Source organism: Rana temporaria, chromosome 10 (genome assembly GCF_905171775.1).
Source record: "Rana temporaria chromosome 10, aRanTem1.1, whole genome shotgun sequence".
NCBI classification, from domain to species: domain Eukaryota; kingdom Metazoa; phylum Chordata; class Amphibia; order Anura; family Ranidae; genus Rana; species Rana temporaria.
Genome location: NC_053498.1, coordinates 91,658,003 through 91,677,594, shown reverse-complemented (window position 1 = coordinate 91,677,594; position 19,592 = coordinate 91,658,003).

Below are 19,592 nucleotides of genomic sequence, written 5' to 3'. Positions count from 1 at the left end.
CTCAGTAAACTTGCCCCCATCATCCGAGCGGTGGAAAGTTATTTAGAACAGCTTACTGAACAGCTTACTGAGGAGGAACAGGAAGTGAGAAATTCAGACAAAGAAAACAAAGAAAAAAAACATTTAGAAGGGAAATTGAAGGAAAAGGTAAATAAACCAACAATGCACTAGCTTAAAGTAACCCATTTAATAAAACAAAAAAAAAATAACCTTTACAACCCCTTTAACCACCGCCCACCGCCGAATAACGGCGGCAGGGTGGTTCCTTAACTCTGGGAGGACGTTATATAACGTCCTCTCAGAATTGCGCGCACACGGGAGTCTCTGTGACCCCCAGGTCCGCATCACGGATCACGGTAAATCACCGCTGATAGCGGCTGTTTACCACGCGATTGCTCCGTCCAATGCCGGAGCGATCACTTGTAAACAAACCGGCGTCATGTGATGACGCCGGTTCCTCTCTCCCCTCTCTGTACCGATCTGTACAGTGTGAGAGGAGAGGGGGAGAGAGCGGAGGCAGTAGCACTGTGGGCTGGATCTGCTCAGCCATCCATGCCCATACTGTGCAATACTGCGCAATACCCTGCCATACTCCGCAATACCCTGCAATACTCCGCAATACCCTGCAATACTCCGCAATACTCTGCAATACCCTGTAAATACTCTGCAATACCCTGCCAATACTCTGCCCATACTGTGCAATACTCTGCAACACCCTGCCCATACTGTGGAATACTCTGCAATACCCTGCCATACTCTGCAATACCCTGCAATACCCCGCAATACTGCGCAATACCCTGCCATACTCCGCAATACCCCGCAATACTCTGCAATACCCCACAATACTCCGCTATACCCCGCAATACTCTGCAATACCCTGCAATACTCCACAATACTCTGCAGTACCCTGCAATACCCTGCCATACTGTGCAATACCCTGCAATACTCCACAATACCCTGCAATACTCTGCAATACCCTGCAATACTCCACAATACTCTGCAGTACCCTGCAATACCCTGCCATACTGTGCAATACCCTGCAATACTCCGCAATACCCTGCAATACTCCGCAATACCCTGCAATACTCCACAATACTCTGCAATATCCTGCAATACTCTGCAATACCCTGAAATACCCTGCAATACTCTGCAATACCCTGCAATAAAGTTTGCTCTTTTGAAATTCAGTGTCTTTGTATTCCCCTTATGTTTCCTATTTGTTTTTGATATGCTGAAGCCAATTGAACTGTGATTTCTGTTTCCTAAATTGCCCCGTATTTCCACATCTGTGATCAGGTCTGTATTGTTGTTAATTAGTAGATCCAGTAACGCTTTATTTATAGTTGGTGCATCTACCATTTGAGCCATGAAATTGTCCTGCAAGACATTTAGGAACTGGCGAGCCTTAGACAAATGCGTCGTTCCCTCCGCCCAGTCTATGTCTGGATAAATAAAATCCCCCATTATGATAAAACTTCCCATCCTTGCTGCTAATCCAACTTGTAATAGGAGATCCGTCACCCCCTCCTCTCTCAGGTTAGGGGGCCTATAGCATACTCCCAGTATTATTTTCCCCTTAGCTTCATCCCTCTGGAGCTCTACTCATAAGTATTCCACTGTAACGGTCACCACCGTTTACAACCTTCCATCCCAGTCACGACAGCTTATCGACACTCCAACCGTCAGGACCCGATCCCATTTCATTTGCCCAGAATCAAGACGAGACACAGCTCTGTGCTTGTTCCAAATGTAATGATAACTTTAATGGTTTCTTCTCAGCTTTTTATACAGTACAACCATGTGACAGTATTCAAAGGGACAATGAGATCTCCACCCCCCTAATCACACACTAAGGGTAATTACTTAACATTCCTTAATCAACAACAAAACACCTTCACCCACTCCGTCTCATAGGCAGACATTTCGTCTCCGCATACAGCTTGACACCTCTGAGCATCAATAGGCTAGGCTCTAGACAGTGTTATCACACGTAAGCAGTATTTAGTTTGCATAATTATAGGTCTGGGAGCAGACCTGGGATTAACACCTGTCCGCTACAACACCTTTACACAAGGACAATGGACTGTCTCCCAGGCCCTGATGCAATTAGCATGTCACTAGAAATGAGTCACTATTGACTGGTTTGGCCCACATCTTGCAATCTCTCAAGATCCTGCAATATGAATTATTATTGAGGTCCTATCTCATGTAATACATGAATTATGATTCCCTTGCCACTCCATGCCCAAAGGGCACAGAGTGGACTCAGACCCAAGAGTTATCAGTGACGCTGACACAGGAGTATCCCCCATCCTCACAAAGTCTCTGGATGTCCCGGGTCATTCCGTTACATCCACCTTCTCCCTAGCTTCCTTAGTTATGTCATCTCTCACATTCACTTGTACATTATTCTTGATATATAGGCATACCCCTCCCCCTTTTTTACTCTCTCTATTCCTGTGATAAAGGGTATACTCTTGAATGGTTGCCAGCCAATCATGAAAGCTGTTGAACCAGGTCTCTGAAATTTCCACAAAATCCATATAACATGGATACTTTAGCCATGGGCTGTGTCTCCGTCAATAGACCATCAGATTGGAAACAAACGCATTTCGGAAGACAATCCCCCTTCCTCAGAGCTCTCAGTGTTTGTTGCTTTTGAATATGAGTTTGAACCCACCTTAGCTCTCTTGACAGGAAGCTGTCACTGTGGGCAGCCAATCATAAGCAGCAGAGGCGTTCCCCACCCCACTGCATGTACTGTATACAAGGGGCATTTTTATTGGTGGTCTGTAGTGACATCTTCCTGCTGGAAGAGCTTGGTTGGGTCCAGACTAGTATCAGAACAGGCCTGAGCTAATCCCTAGTTGACATATCTGGGAACTTTCGAAAGTTAGGAAGCCTGTAACTGGGGGAGGAGTATGGGGTTGAGCCAACAATAAGCATGCAGCTCTCTGAAAAAAAAAACTGCTATAATAACTTAACAAGTGCTAGCTGGAGCTGAGTTTAAAATTTGTTAGTCGAGTCCATCTAAATCTGATAGTATAACACTCCCCTCCCCCCAGACTGACAATAATGCTGTCCAAAGGTGTCTGCTTTACTACTTCATCCATAATACAGACACCCTAAGAAAGGAAGTTTGTTAATTTGCTTTGTGCACTGGTCCAAATCATTTGGTGGAGGGGGGATTATGGTGTGGGCTTGTTTTTCAGGAGTTGTGGGCCTTCTTGGCCTTCTTGGCATTTGTCCAACATCAGTGCATGACCTCACAAATGGACACACTCCTAAACCTTGTGAACAGCCTTCCCAGAAGAGTTGAAGCTGTTATAGCTGCAAAGGGTGGGCCAACTCAATATTGAACCCAGGGACTAAGACTGGGAGGCCATTAAAGTTTATGGCCCGGATCCACGAAGAAGTTACGCTGGCGTATCTATTGATACGCCGCGTAACTTCTAGGATGCACCGGCGTATCTTTGTTTGTATCCACAAAACAAGATACGCCGGAATTGTGCTAAGATCCGACTGGCGTACGTCTTAGTACGCTGTCGGATCTAAGGTACAAATTTACGCTGGCCGCTAGGTGGCGCTTCTGTCGATTTTCCCGTCGAGTATGCAAATAAGCTAGATACGCCAATCCACAAACGTACGTCTGGCCAGCGCATTTTTTTACGTTGTTTACGTTAGGCTTTTTTCGGCGTAAAGTAACCCCTGCTATATGAGGCGTATCCTATGTTAAGTATGGACGTCGTTCCCATGTTGAATTCTGAATATTTTACGTCGTTTGCGTAAATCGTTCGCGAATAGGGCTTTGCGTAAATTACGTTCACGTCGTCTAGGCATTGAGCGGGCGTAATTTCATTTGAAAATTTGACGTGATAATGAGCATGCGCGCGCATGCTCCGTACGAAAAAAGCGTCAGTTACGTGGGGTCAAGCTTATTTTACATAAAACACGCCCCCTGTTCATCATTTGAATTCCGCGCCCTTACGCCGGGATTTTTACACTACGCCGCTGTAACTTTAGAGGCAAGTGCTTTGTGAATACAGCACTTGCCTCTCAAAGTAGCGGCGGCGTAGCGTAAAAACGATACGCTACGCCTGCCTAATAATACGCCGATCTACGTGGATCTGGCCCTATGTGCATGTAAATGCACACACCCCAATACTTTTGACAATATAGTGTATGTGTAGAGGTGTGCACAGGGTAAAAATGCAGCATGTATGCATTTCTATGTAGTGCGCTAAAAATGCCTGGATTTGAACGAAGGGTAATTTTTTGACACTTCAATGAAGTAAATAAAAAATAAATAAATAAGTACCTTTAAAGCTACGAATCTGGCTGTATGATCCTATGAAACTGCTTTGAGGCAGTGATTTGTTGCTCCATCAGTGTACCAAAGGCTGCTCAATCTCGATTAATAGCGATGGAAGCGACAAATCACTGCCTCAGAGAAATTCTATAGGGGCAATAAGCCAGCCTCTTAGCCATCCTGACACTAGCCAATGGGACAAATTGGCAGTGGCAGGATTGCTGGTGGCAGTCACCAGTGTGTCATTAACCTTAGTGTGCTGCAGCACATTGAATGATGTGCACTGCTACAAACTATGGGCTGATAGTGGCAAAAAAAACATGGCTAGTGTTAATGTCAGGAAAAAATGTCTCAGTGTTGGTGAGAAAAAAAAAATACCTTGGCTTGTGTAATGTTAAGTCGGCCATAGATGGTGTAAATTTCTTTCCTGCAAGCACAGTCAGTGTTGATGGGGGAATCCCTCCCAGAGAACTATTGTGTTCTCCTGGTGGAGGGGCGCGGGGAGCTGTCCCAACCGAGAGAACACACAGTGGTTATTGCTAGTGGCTATAGTCGCTGGCAATAATCCCATGAAAATTCTGACATGTTGGTTGTACCCAAGTTGATCGATCAATCATGTAGGGTACAATCAGCATGCCTATACATGGTTTGAATCTTGGCCGGTCCCTGCTGAACCAGCTACGATTCGAACCGTCTATGACTGGCTTTAGTTAGAAGAAAAACTGCATTAGTGGTGTCAGTGGGATAAAGGATGGGAGGCTCTGAGTGAGCTTTTGAGGGGAGAAAGTGGCCATTAATCTATTGACTTCAAAGCAATTTGAGTTCAAAAATATGATTTTTTATAATAGTTTTTTATTTTAAAAAGCAAAACAAAAAAAACAAGTTGAATCAAATTTTGATGCAACTGTTCATCACTACTTGCAACCTTTCAACTAGCAGTCACCAGGTTCCCCTCATTTCAGGTATCCAAGAAATGTGACCCAATGAAAATCTTCTTGTTCTTTTGCCCAACCATTTTACCTAAGTGTCAACCTTCACAATCCCATGCCCTCTGTTTAACACAGCCCCTTTTCCCTTTTAGATACCATACAGAGGTAGCAGTATGATCAGTCTTTGCCAGAGTTGGGCTCTTAGCAGCTCTCTTCTCTGTTCTCAGGCTGCTCAGCTGTCGGATAATTGTCAGCACTCATTGATTCCTCGGTGGCTCACCTGGTAATCATTATCTGCTCATCAGTCCCGCCTACAGCCAGCCCCTTCTGGCTATTTAAACTGCCTTGTTCATTCCTTTCCTACCTTCGCCTGGTCAACATATTTGGAGTTTCTCTACTGTGTTCCTGTGAAAGACTTTGCCCGGCTGACATCCCTTCTGGTTCCTGATCCTCTTTTTTGACTATGCTGATCTCTGGTTTCCTGATTACTGGCTTGTCTGACTACCCACTTTGGCTTCCAATCCCTGGCTTATGTTTTGACTACGTTTACTGATCTGTAGCATTTTACCATTACATTAAAAGGTGTGATTTTTATTGCATTTCTATCTCAGTCTCAAGCCTTGTACACACGGGCTAGAATCTTGTCAGGAAAAAAACTTTGTTTTTCCTGACGAGATTCTTGGCAAGAATCTCTTGCCGCCTGAGTGTACACACACTCCTTTCAAAAGAACCACGGTTCTTTTGAAAGGCAAAAACGCAGTGACGTCATCGCGTACGACAAGTATGCACTCGTCACATTCGATGCCATCGCCGCCTTCTTGCGATGCCATCGCCGCCTATGCCGTGGAAGCTACCGCGCATGCGTCAAAGTAATTTCGAGCATGCGCGGGTTTCCACAGCGACAGGTAAGTATACAGACGCTCGGGTTTCTCGTCAGGAAACAGGCTGACAAGAATCTCGACGAGAAAATAGAGAGCAGGTTCTCTATTTTTCTCGTCGAGATTCTGGGCAGATTTTCAGACGAGAAACCTGAAAGCCTCGTACACACACACGGTTTACTTGGCAAGAAAGCTCTGCCAGCAGTTTTCTTGCTGGCTCTAGCCGAGAAAACCGAGCGTGTGTACGAGGCTTGATTCATGGTTCTTGACAGTCTCATGATTCCATTCAAACAGAGCCTGCAGTTATGTGCTATTTTAACTTTTGTCTGTGCTGTTTTCACACTCTCCTGCTGTGTTGCAGTCACCTGCCTCCGCTAGGCTCATCCACTAGAATTTATTTTTGACTTCTCAGAACAGCTTTTTGGTTTACAGATACCAGAGCCATACAATGTTTCCTAAGTTTAGGCCAGGCATCCAACCAACACAGCCATCAGAATCCCAGAAATCAGAGAGGTCTGGCTTCATGCCAACATTCCCTGTAAAGACTTGTTAACCGCTGGCCTAATAGGCACTTATACCCCCTTCCTAACCAGGCCAATTTTCCACTTTCATCGCTCTCACATTTTTGAATGACAATTACTGTAGCCATATGATTTTTTGGCCTTTTTTTCACACAAATAGAGCTTTCTTTTGGTGATATTTAATCACCACTGATTTTTTTTTTTTTTGCAAAATGTATACTGCTACATTTCCTAAAATGAACCCTTTTTGGAAAGTAGACATTTCAAGGTACAGTATTTAGTAAGAGGCATGGTAAGAGGCATGGTGAGTTTTTTGAAGTTGTAATTTTCCCCACAATTCTTTGAAAAATTTGGATTTTTTTTTCTTTTTACAAAATTGTCATATTAACAGGTTATTTCTCTCAAATGGCATATGCATATTTGCAACTACACACCAAAATACATTCTGCTACTCCTCCTGAGTATAGCGATACCACATGTGTGAGACTTGTTTACAGCATAGCACATACAGAGGCCCAACATACAAGGAGCATCTTCAGGGACATAAATTACACATCTAATTTCTTGACCAGGTCATTTCGGCTATAGCGTGATCTGCAAATGGATAAAGAATTTATTTGTTTTTTGCTTTGGTTCCTCTGATCTTTAAATAGGAAGTGGCAAGACCTTTTTCAAGGATTGCATTCTGGAGTTGCCTGTTGCACAAACTCAAACCATACCATGCACAAACCACACCTAAATGCAAAAAAAAAACCTGAATAATAATATTTATAGGTAATAGCATTAGAGATTGTTGATCCAGGGAATATCTGATTCCCTTCTGGAGGATCAGGAATTAATTTTTTTTCCTATCGCTGGAGCAATTTGGGCCATGCTTCATAAGGGTTTTTTCCTGCCTCTGGGTATAGGACTGTATATAAGGAGGATTTCTATTTATTTTTATTTTTTATTGGTTGACTTACATAGTGCATTTACATAAATTAAAAGCATAAATAGCATATAAAAACAGCGGGGTTGTGGCTCCTGCATCACTTTCTGTTACAGCTGTCAGTCACCTGGCTCCACGGGTGATGTAAGGGCATTATATTTTAAATAATTTTTTTTAGAAGCTTGCTGCACTATGGGGATCCCTTTTGCTTTATGAGTCCTCTGCAGGAAGGAATCACAATATTTTAATGGGTCATGCAATTATTTAAACTGGATGTGTTGCACAGTATCTAAAGTGGAAATTGGAGGAGAAAATTTAAGTGAGATTATAACTACCGTATTTATCGGCGTATAACACGCACATACGTATAACACACACCCTAACTTTAAAGCCCTATACACACGATCAGTCAAAACCGATGAAAACGGACTGAAGGACCGTTTTATCGGTCCAAACCGATCGTGTGTGGGCCCCATCAGTCAGTTATCCTTCGGTCCAAAAAAATAGAACTTGCTTTAAAATTGAACCGATGGACGCCTAACCGATAGGTCAAAACCAACGGTTAGTATGCAAAAGCATCAGTTAAAAACCTGCGCATGCTCATAATCAAGTCGACGCATGCTTGGAAGCATTGAACTTCATTTTTCTCAGCACGTCGATGTGTTTTACGTCACCGCGTTGGACTCGATCGTTTTTTTAACTGATAGTGTGTAGGCACATCAGACCATCAGTCAGCTTCATCAGTTAACCGATGAAACGGGCCTTCAGTCCATTCTCATCGGATAGACTGATCGTGTGTACAAGGCCTAAGAGGGAAGCTTCAGGAAAAAAACTTTTCACAGCCCCCTGCGTATAACACGCAGGCACAGTTTACTCTCTATTTTCAGGGTAAAAAAGTGAGTGTTATACGCCAAAAAATACAGTAAGTGGAATATACAGCAACCCCTAAGTGGGAAAGGTGTTATTGGACCTGACACTGGGCAGGTCAACTACATAAGGTGAGCACATAACTAAAGGGTGGTGGGATTTACAGTGTATAAAATCTTATTGGCTCACCAGAGGTAGAAGATAAGAAGAAATCAGTGTTGTGTCACCTGATTAACGCCGCTAAAGCTGGGGTCACCCTGAACTGGAGGGATCCTAGGCCACCCTCTATTGCAGAATGGCTCAATAGAGTAAGATAGATGGGAGCCATGGAGGACTTAGTCCTTTCATCTCAAAATAAGAAAGAACAGTATAATAAAACATGGACGGCATGGAATCTATTCATTTTTTCGGAGAAGGGAAAGAGAATGCTAGATGGGGCATCTGAGGAGTGAGGACTGCCCAATATGAGGTGCGTGCCGGTACAAATGATAAAAAAAAACTGAATCCCTCCATCTCTTGTAGGGAACGGGAGGGGGTATGGTTACCTTTTTTTCGGGGGGGGGATATTTTGTTGACTTAAAATGTATTAATGATGGAAAAAGATGTATGTATATACATATACTTAATGGATTGTAAATGTGATAATGTGCTTCCTAATGCTCCCTTTTTGATAAATAGAGGATATATATATATATATATATATATATATATATATATATATATATATATATATAAAAATAGGAGTTAAGGAGAAATACTTTATTTAGACACAAATAATTGTATTTATATTTCAATGGATTGATAAATATTGTAGTAGTATTGTATTACGGTATATGTTTTCGGTTTTTATTACGTATATGGTGTTTATCACATTTGGAGTACACACTGTGTAATCAGCACAATTATGTTTGTAGCAGTAGTAGGTAGGCACAGCAGTGTCACATTTGGGTTTTAATTGTATAGATGCATGGTGTGGGAACACACATTACTGCTAGCAGCCACCAAAACATTGTTATAATATTATTTTATTCTGCACTTATTTTTTATGTCTTTTGCACATTCAACACGTAAAGGGTAGCATGGGTTTGACACACCACACATTTAACTTCCATTTACAGCAATACACTAGAAAATAGAAAAGCACATGGAATGCATTTTAAAAGGATGCACCTTATAAAAAGCAGTACAATATAAATATTAGTCTATTTAAAAAAAAAAAAATTGTTGGACAAATGTCACAAACATCCAATTTCCCTGTATTTTGTCTAATATGATTATTTATTATGATCATCAGCTCCATCTAGGGTTAGCTAGTATTGTGGTATTTTTTAAAATGCCTCAATCGAAAAATATTGCATTATGGCCTCTAGCTGGTGCTAAAAATCATAGGAAATAGGCATATGAGACAAAATGCTGAAAAAATTGGTTATAGCTGGACAAGTACTTGTCACGTTTGTCCAGCAATTTTCAAAAAAATAGACTCCTTAACAAAAGAACGTTTTTTTTTTTAAATAATATCTTAGAAAGGCATTTTAGTTCTTGGGTTTAGATAGTGTATAAGAAAGCACAATACACTGTAAGATCCAAGTCAGATTTTGGACAATGCACCTAAAATCTTTTCAAAACTTCTAAAGGCATCTGAAATGCAGATTACTGACTACTAGGACCTCCATCTGATTATTGGACCCATGACATCAGCTTTATTTTGCAGCAGGAATAGTATGCAGTATGCAGTAGGAACATTTAAGATTCAATTTTTTAGTTATTCTGAGAGGTATAGAAAACTCCTATGGATTTATTGATTAATAAATAACGATGAAGCTCAGAGCCCATTAGAATTTATGAAACTATAATTAGGTATTTATTACATTTATCACAAGACTAGTAACAATAATTACAGTAACAAATGTCACCTTTGTCATAAATAACATGTCTATAAATATTCAACTTTGTCCTTATCCCTACATGTTTCATCCTGAATATTACATAACTGTCGTTGGTAGTTAAAACTGTTAGCTTTTTTATATCTTTAATGACCTTGCCAACTGTTAAATCTTTTTCAAATTTTAGTAAACAAGGCTTTGTTCCAACTATAAAACTTACCTAACACAGTAACTAAAATTTAGCCATGCAAGTCAGTGAGACTGGAGTGGATTAGAGAAGGCATTGAATGGGGAGGATGGCACATCTTCCAGCCATTGCTTTGCTCATTGAGAGTGGTAAGTCGTCTTCTGGCAACTAAAAGTTCTCATGGTCATTTTAAGTGAGTCAGCTACATTTTTCATCACATAAACTTTCAGCACAATAAAATGTGGCACAAAAGTACATATTTTTGATCCATCCATATCTGGCACTGGTACTTATAAAACATCGGATACTTTAGCACACATTACATAAAAAATAAGGTGTCACAACTATAAAGCCCCATACACACGATAGAACAAAAAACTTTTTCAGTGGATTTTTGTTTGAAGGGCTTTGGCTGGGAACACCCATAGCACGGCAGGACTTTTTCTGCAAACTTTCCCAAAATCACGTGATTTTTCTGCTCTTTTCTGCTCTTTAATGCCACCCTTTGGTCATCTTCGGCTATTGTTGGTTGATTTTAACATTGTTTCTGGGCATGCGTGTTTGTACTTTGGACTAAAGTCCGATGGATTTCTGTACACACGATAGGACTTTGCACCATAGGACTTAAGTTGCCGAAAAGTTTGTCCGTTTGCAGAGCGAACTTTTGTCCGATGAAAACCGATGGAGCGTATACACGGTCGGATTTTTTTTTAAAAACCTGCTCATTTTGAATTTGTTGTCAAAAAGTCCAGTCGTGTGTATAAGGCTTAAGACAAAAGGATCACAACAAGAAGGGATGTAGAAATTGAGTTGTGCACACATGGTTAAACTTATTGGGCCAGATCCTCAAAAGAGATACGCAGACTTAACTGCTGTTCAGTCTGTGTCTAACTTTGGAAACGATCCTCAAAAGGCTTTTTCCAAAGTTAGGCAGAAGATCAGGCATGTGTAATTGAATTACACTGCCGAATCTTAGGATGCAGTACCGCATCCGCCGCTGGGGGCATTTCGAGTCGAAATGCCGTTTCTAGTATGCAAATTAGCACTTAAGGCGATCCACAAAGCTTTCCAGCTTCGTTTTTTCGCCGTAAGTGTTATTTTGCAAGTGTAAAACTAGGGCTGATGTTACAAAGTGTAAACTAGTCACACCATGTAAAAGCCCATTCCAGCGACGGCATTTGGTATGCATTCCCGAGGGAGAACTCCACGGCAATTTGTAAAAACAAAACCGGCATGGGTTCCCCCCCAGGAGCATACCAGGCCCTTAGGTCTGGTATGGGTTGTAAGGGGACCCCCCTACGCCGAAAAATCGACGTAGGGGGTCCCCCTACAATCCATACCAGACCCGTATCCAAAGCAAGCTACCCGGCCGGTCAGGAAGGGAGTGGGGACGAGCGAGCGCCCCCCCTCCTGAGCCGTGCCAGGCCGCATGCCCTCAACATGGGGGGGTTGGGTGCTCTGGGGCAGGGGGGCGCACTGCGGGCCCCCCCACCTCAGAGCACCCTGTCCCCATGTTGATGAGGACAGGACCTCTTCCCGACAACCCTTGCCATTGGTTGTCGGGGTCTGCGGGCGGGGGCTTATCGGAATCTGGGAGTCCCCTCAAATAAGGCCCCAGATACCGGCCCCCCACCCTAAGTGAATGGATATGGGGTACATCGTACCCCTATCCATTCACCTGTAGGCAAAAAGTTAAAGTTAGTAAACACACAACACAAGGCTTTTTAAAATAATTTATTATTCTGCTCCCGATGCCCCCCCTGTCTTCTTTATTAGCTCTATTAGCAGGGGGGGCTTCTTCTTCCGCTCTCCGGGGGTCTTCTCCGGACTCCGGGGGTCTTCTTCCATCTTCTCCCCTCTTCCGCTGTTGACTCGGCGAACCCCGGTTCTTCTGCAGATGTCCGGTGCCTTCTTCTTCAGCGCTGGCTGCCTGCTATCTTTGTGTGTTAGCTCAATTTCTAACAGGCAGCCGGCGCGGTCTTCTGTGACGTCAGGGTCTTCTCTTCCTTTCTTCCGATGTTGCCTCGTCGCCTGTTGTCGCTGTAATGATGGAAGCGCGCCTTGCATCCCATTTATATAGGCATCACCGTCCCATCATGCTCCGGCAGGTACCCACGTGGTGGGTGCCTACCCACGTGCACCCACCACGTGGGTACCTGCCGGAGCATGATGGGACGGTGATGCCTATATAAATGGGATGCAAGGCGCGCTTCCATCATTACAGCGACAACAGGCGACGAGGCAACATCGGAAGAAAGGAAGAGAAGACCCTGACGTCACAGAAGACCGCGCCGGCTGCCTGTTAGAAATTGAGCTAACACACAAAGATAGCAGGCAGCCAGCACTGAAGAAGAAGGCACCGGACATCTGCAGAAGAACCGGGGTTCGCCGAGTCAACAGCGGAAGAGGGGAGAAGATGGAAGAAGACCCCCGGAGTCCGGATAAGCCCCCCCCCCCGGAGAGCGGAAGAAGAAACCCCCCCCGGAGAGCGGAGAAGACCCCCGGAGAGCGGAAGAAGAAGCCCCCCTGCTAATAGAGCTAATAAAGAAGACAGGGGGGGCATCCGGAGCAGAATAATAAATTATTTTAAAAAGCCTTGTGTTGTGTGTTTACTAACTTTAACTTTTTGCCTACAGGTGAATGGATAGGGGTACGATGTACCCCATATCCATTCACTTAGGGTGGGGGGCCGGTATCTGGGGGCCCCCTTATTTGAGGGGACTCCCAGATTCCGATAAGCCCCCGCCCGCAGACCCCGACAACCAATGGCAAGGGTTGTCGGGAAGAGGTCCTGTCCTCATCAACATGGGGACAGGGTGCTCTGAGGTGGGGGGGCCCGCAGTGCGCCCCCCTGCCCCAGAGCACCCAACCCCCCCATGTTGAGGGCATGCGGCCTGGCACGGCTCAGGAGGGGGGGGGGGCGCTCGCTCATCCCCACTCCCTTCCTGACCGGCCGGGTAGCGTGCTTTGGATACGGGTCTGGTATGGATTGTAGGGGGACCCCCTACGTCGATTTTTCGGCGTAGGGGGGTCCCCTTACAACCCATACCAGACCTAAGGGCCTGGTATGCTCCTGGGGGGTGAACCCATGCCGTTTTTTTCTTTGAAAATTGGCATGGAGTTCTCCCTCAGGAATGCATGCCGAGCGACGCTGTCATTTTTTTTTTTTTTCCCGACGCAACTTTTTTAAGCCGTCGCGATCCTCAAAACTCGGCGTAACGTAACTTCGCGCATGCGCAGTAGGGCCGGCGCGGGAGCGCGCCTCATTTAAATGGGACTCGCCCCATTTGAATAGGAACGCCTTGCGCCGGCGGAATTTTAGTTACACAGCCTGAAATTTCTAGATAAGTGCTTTGTGGATCGGGCACTTAGGTAGAAACTTTAAGGCAGTGTAACTTAAATGGGATTTTTTAAGTTACGCCAGGTTTTTGTGGATCTGGCCCATTGTCCACATAAAAGTTCATCTTATTTGATAACCTTCAGCCTGCTATTGGCTAATGTCACAGAGTCTGCCCAGGCTATAAGAAGATCCCAACCATATGGTCTAGATCCACCCAGAACCCTAAATCGGCACCAGGCTCAGCCTCCCAACAATCCTATCCAATGCTACATCCACCTAGGTGATTATTATTGTTTTTTTTTTTTAAATCCCGAACTTTTCTTTAATGTCTCATTGTAATCTGCAAATAAAGCATACAACAAATAAAAATTAGATATGCAAAAGATCATGAAGTTGTTTTCTTTGACAAATTGTAATCCAAACTTTTGGAGATATAACAGCTGAACACACTCATGCCATTCATTCTACAACGGAGATCAAATATTGTTTGTCAAGTTCTTCCCTATACTGTTGCAGAAGTTCCCACAAATGTGGTGCACTTGTAGGTTGCTTTGCTTTCACCCTTCTGTCTGGTTCATCCCAAACCAGCTTGATGGGGTTTAAGTTCAGAGACTGATAGCCATAATTTGTAGCCTACTGACCTGTTCTTCTAAGGTAATTCTGACTCAGCCTAGAGGTATGTATTTGAGTCATTAATTTACTGTAGGATGAACCCCTGACCAACTATACATATTCCAGAGGGTATTGCATGGTGTTGCAAAATACTGTGGTAGTAGTTTTGGTTTAGTGTGCTACTCACTCTGAGCAAGTTGCTGACACGGCGGCTGGCTTATTAAAGGGGGCTTCCAGATTCCGATAAGCCCCCCACCCGCAGCCCCTGACAACCAACGGCCAGGGTTGTTGGGAAGAGGCCCTTGCTCCCCGCCCCAAAGCACCCACCCACCCATGTTGAGGGCATGCGGCCTGATACGGTTCAGGAGGGGGCGTTTGCTCGTCCCCACCCCATTTTCTGACCGGCCAGGCTGCGTGCTCAGATAAAGATCTGTATGGACTATGGGGGGACCCCCAAACCGTTTTTTTGGTATAGGGGGTTCCCCTAAAAATCGGTACCAGACGGAAGGGCCTGGTATGCTCTTAGAGGGGGAACCCATGCCGTTTTTATTTTATTTGACGTGGAGTTCCCCCTCAAGATCATCGGAGCACAAGTCACATGCCAAATGCCAAAGTCGAATCAGGAAAGACAGCGATCTGACTTTGATCTGACTTCAGTGATAGTCAATAAGCTGAAGTAGGATCAAAGTCAGACCAAAGTAGTACAGGGAGCATTTTCAAAGTAGGACCGACTTGTGTCGGACCAGTTAAGATGGCTTCCATAGGGAAACATTGATTTTCACACGTTATGCGACATGAGCTCCCAGTGTGGGAGCATTTGTCGTATCAGTGTGAACCAAGCCTTAAATAATTCTGAATGCCCAGGGGGGCAGGAAAGATCAGCGATCATGTGCCCACTGTCACAGTGGTCACATGATTGGACAAAGATTTTAAATTCCTGCAAATTTTTCCAGAACTGCACAGCTCAGACAATTCAGCCCAGAAGCTGACCTTTTTAATATTAAAACAAGTCTTCAAGAACCCCCAAATTGTATCACCGAATCTGCCAGTAATTTGCAATAATTGGTGTCGATGTGCATGCTTCTACAATAAGAAAGAGATTGCCCCAGTCTAACCGCCTTGTGAGGTGTGCTAGGAAAAGGCCATAAAGAATATTAAAGCAAGACTAGTTTATATTTAAAATATAAATGCCAAGCTTGTGCTGTGGACTGATAAATCAACAGTGACAGTAGATGCGATTGGCACAACTAGAAGACAGCATTTCAGGAGAAGAACCTCATACTAAATGTAAAGCATATTGGTGCAAATGTTATGGTTTGGACTTACTTTGTTGCTCCAGGGCATAGACAGCTTACAGTTGGTGAGTCAGCTATGAATTTTCATAGGATCCAAGCCATCTCTATAATAATTGAATTTGAATCAATAATTGATCTTTCAACACTGTAATGATCTAAAGTGCACAATCAAATCTGCCCAGGAATGTCTCTAAAAGAATACATTGAGGGTTATGGGCTGGCCTAGTCAAGACCCTGATTTGAATCCCACTGAAATGTTGTTGGGGGATTAAAAGCAGGTAGTTTGTTCAAGGAAACCCACAAACATATTGCAACTGAAGTAATAAAGCATGTCAGAATGGTCAAACATTTCACTGAGCTGAAGTCAGAGAGGGGTGAGCAGTTATGCAAAAGTCCTACAAGAATTTCAATTTCACCAAAAAGGCATCTTCATTGTGGTTTGATCTTTATTTAAGTAATTTTAGAAGATACTGCCCCAGTCCTAGCCTCTGTCCCCTGGTTGCAGGCCTAGAGCAATGCCGTTATCTATATATGAGTAGTGGTCTTTCTGTGGCAGTCCAACAACTCCCCAACCACTGAGTTACAGCTAGAGCGCTCCATTTAGCAGGGAGCTATGCTGATTTATGCCTTTAACATCAAGTTTTTAACTTTTTATGTATTTAATGTAAAGTTTGAGTTACTGACTGTTACCTCTGGTCCTGTCAAGGGGGTTCAAAAACCCTTGTAGACAAGAGACAGCCACAAGAGTATAATGAGAATTTGCTTTTAAAAAGGGGATCTGTAAAGTTAAGAAAACGGTTGCTCCCTGGCTACTCTTGTCGCACCAGATTTCATTATTTGTAGAAATCCAGGAAATTTCAATATTAATAATAAAAAAAAATCCAAGAGGATGATAATGAGCTAATCAATCATAAATATATGTTGTTTTTGCCAATTATCACATGTCATGGACATGGGTACAGACACATATTTTTTCTTTTTCATATTCCATCATTTTCTATCGACAAGTGTTGGCATTCACTGTTGGTGCCATCACCTATCTACACACTCCATGGATTTCATGAAAACTCAATCTGCCCTTCATTTCCCTCTCTGGTCTATGTGTGATATGCTGCCGCAGCCCCCATGGTGGATATGCCCTGAAATCCTCTGATCCTAAGGCTACTGGGCTCTTTCTTGAGCTAGTTTGTAAGTAACAAGGCTACTCACCTTTCTTTTTAGGAGCAATTTTTCCTTGGAATATTATTGTTCTGTTATTCATTTACGCTAATACCGCGTACAGACAATCAAAAATTCCGACAACAAAACCGTGGATACATTTCCGACGGATGTTGGCTCAAACTTGTCTTGCATACACACAGTCACACAAATGTTGTCGGAAATTCCGAACATCAAGAACGCGGTGACGTTCAACACGTACGACGGCACTATTAAAGGGAAGTTCAATACCAGTCATGTTAGTAGAAGTTTGGTAAGGGAAGATTTGCGCTTTTCACTTTTCAGCCTCATGCTTTTCAGTCCGTTACAGAGTGACGAATGTGCTATCTCCATTACGAATGCTAGTTTTACCAGACCGAGCGCTTCTGTCTCGTACTTGATTAAGAGCATGCGTGGAATTTTGTGCCTCGGAATTGTCCACACACAATCGGAATTTACGAGAACGGATTTTGTTGTCGGAAAATTTGAGAACCAGCTCTCAAATTTTGGTTGTCGGAAATTCCGACAGAAAATGTCCGATGGGGCCTACGCACGGGCGGAATTTCCGACCCAAAGCTCCCATCGAACATTTGTTGTCAGAAATTCCAAGCATTTTAGATACTTTTCTTACGTATACTCCTGAGGAAGTGACCCATGAAACACTGCTAGTCTTAGGATGCTATGAATTTTTTGGTCGCAATATGTCATGTAATCATGTACCTCTATATGTAAATAAACATCATGTATATGAATATTAGGATCAGCCATGAATTTACGCTGTTATAATGTCTATTTCATCAGCTTATTATCATCCACTATAGTTGGATTTTTTTTTTTCTGTGTCTATTTATTGAAATATAAAATGTATAATCATGTGTATAAAAGGATTTTATTTTGTCTTCTTATTTAGCAAATAAACTTGTAATCATGTGTACCAAATATGTTACATTTTGTAAGTGATTTGCTGCACTTAAAATCGTTTCTTTATTTTTCAAAGATATTTGAAAAATAAAGAAACGATTTTAAGTGCAGCAACTTTTGAACTTTCTTCATATATACTGTATATATATATATATATATATATATATATATATATATATATATATATATATATATATATATTGTAAGGGGTTAGCTCGGTAGCGGGGGGGTGTGACCCCCTGGATGGGTTCACTACACACTGAATTTATACAGACAGGCAGTCGAAGACGGTTGAAAACAAAGATTTTAGTTTATTCTTCCATCTTGCTGGAAACAAGTGCAAGCATCCAAAACAGCATAAACAAAATCAAACATAAAATAAACCCTGGCCACTTGGGGCGTCTACCTTCACCACACAGGAACCTATCTAGGAATCTGGCACAGCCTAGTGCTGGTCAGACACTGCTGGTCATACAGCAGAAAAACAATAGTCTTTTGATTTTTTTATCACACAGAAAAATCAATCCTCTTCTCACCTTCTCAGAAGACTCTCAGTACGCTGCTCTCCTTATTCACAAAGCCTCTGGAGGCAGCAATTCAGTGGTAATCCTCTGGATTACTTATAGAGGCCTAAATTGCTTCATTCTGAACAGCTGAAGTCTTCCAACGCCCTCAAACCTTTCCTGGTTACATTTGCAGCCGACGCCTAATAACAATTGGTGTATTGTCTAAACAAGGCAGAAATGTATGTCCTGTCTGTGACAACACCCACAGATTTACCTGACTTCCTGTCACAATATATATATAGTCGTCGGGAAGACCTGTTTGCTGGCACTTGTTGTACACCGTCTGCAGTTCTCCTCTACTTCTTTGTATGTATGTATGTATATATATATATATATATATATATATATATATATATATATATAAAAGGAGGCTTGTCACATATGGTGCTCCAGATCACAATCTTTATTTTTATGGTCCCACCAGAGGTAGAAGTATGACTTCCAGCAAGGTGATGGACAGCAGTTGAAGTGGAACTTTAGTCATTTTTTCAACTTTCCATAATTTTTTTTTCTGCCAGTAAATACAATGTACAGCCCACTTCCTGTTCCTTGTCTGAACAAAAAAAGCCTAGGCTTATGACATCATGCACAGCTCTCTCTCCCACTCTCGTGAAGGGAGGGGGGTATAAGTCATAAGAGGGCCAATGAGAGCTGCAGAGCTGGAGGTGTGTGTCTGTGTAAATCCAGGAAGTGAACAGGCAGCAGCTTCAGCTGCCCACAGTTAAAATGACTGCAGTCAGACTCAGTGGAAGGAGATTTGTGCAGCAAATTTGGCAATTACAGAATCACAGTATATATAAAATAATATTCCAAGTGGTTGGAGGGAAGCTTCAGAATGGCAAAGATGTTTTTATTAAAAATGTAGTTCCTCTTTAAAATCTTTGGAATTAAAACTTTTTCTACTGGAGTTTAATTTTTAAATGTTTCCGCATTAGCCTTTCCAGCAGCAGGGAGATACCTTTATTCCTAATCAGTACTTACAGCTTCAGAAAACAGATGCTTTTATTTGTTACATTTCTAAATGATGTCTGTTTCTTTGTGCACATAAATAATTTGGATTTATTTCAATATGCTGTATTATTACCTTTCATTTTTATGCAGTGGAATAATGTTCATGACAATACTTGATGCGAGTAGTTCAAAGCTAATGAGCCATGCA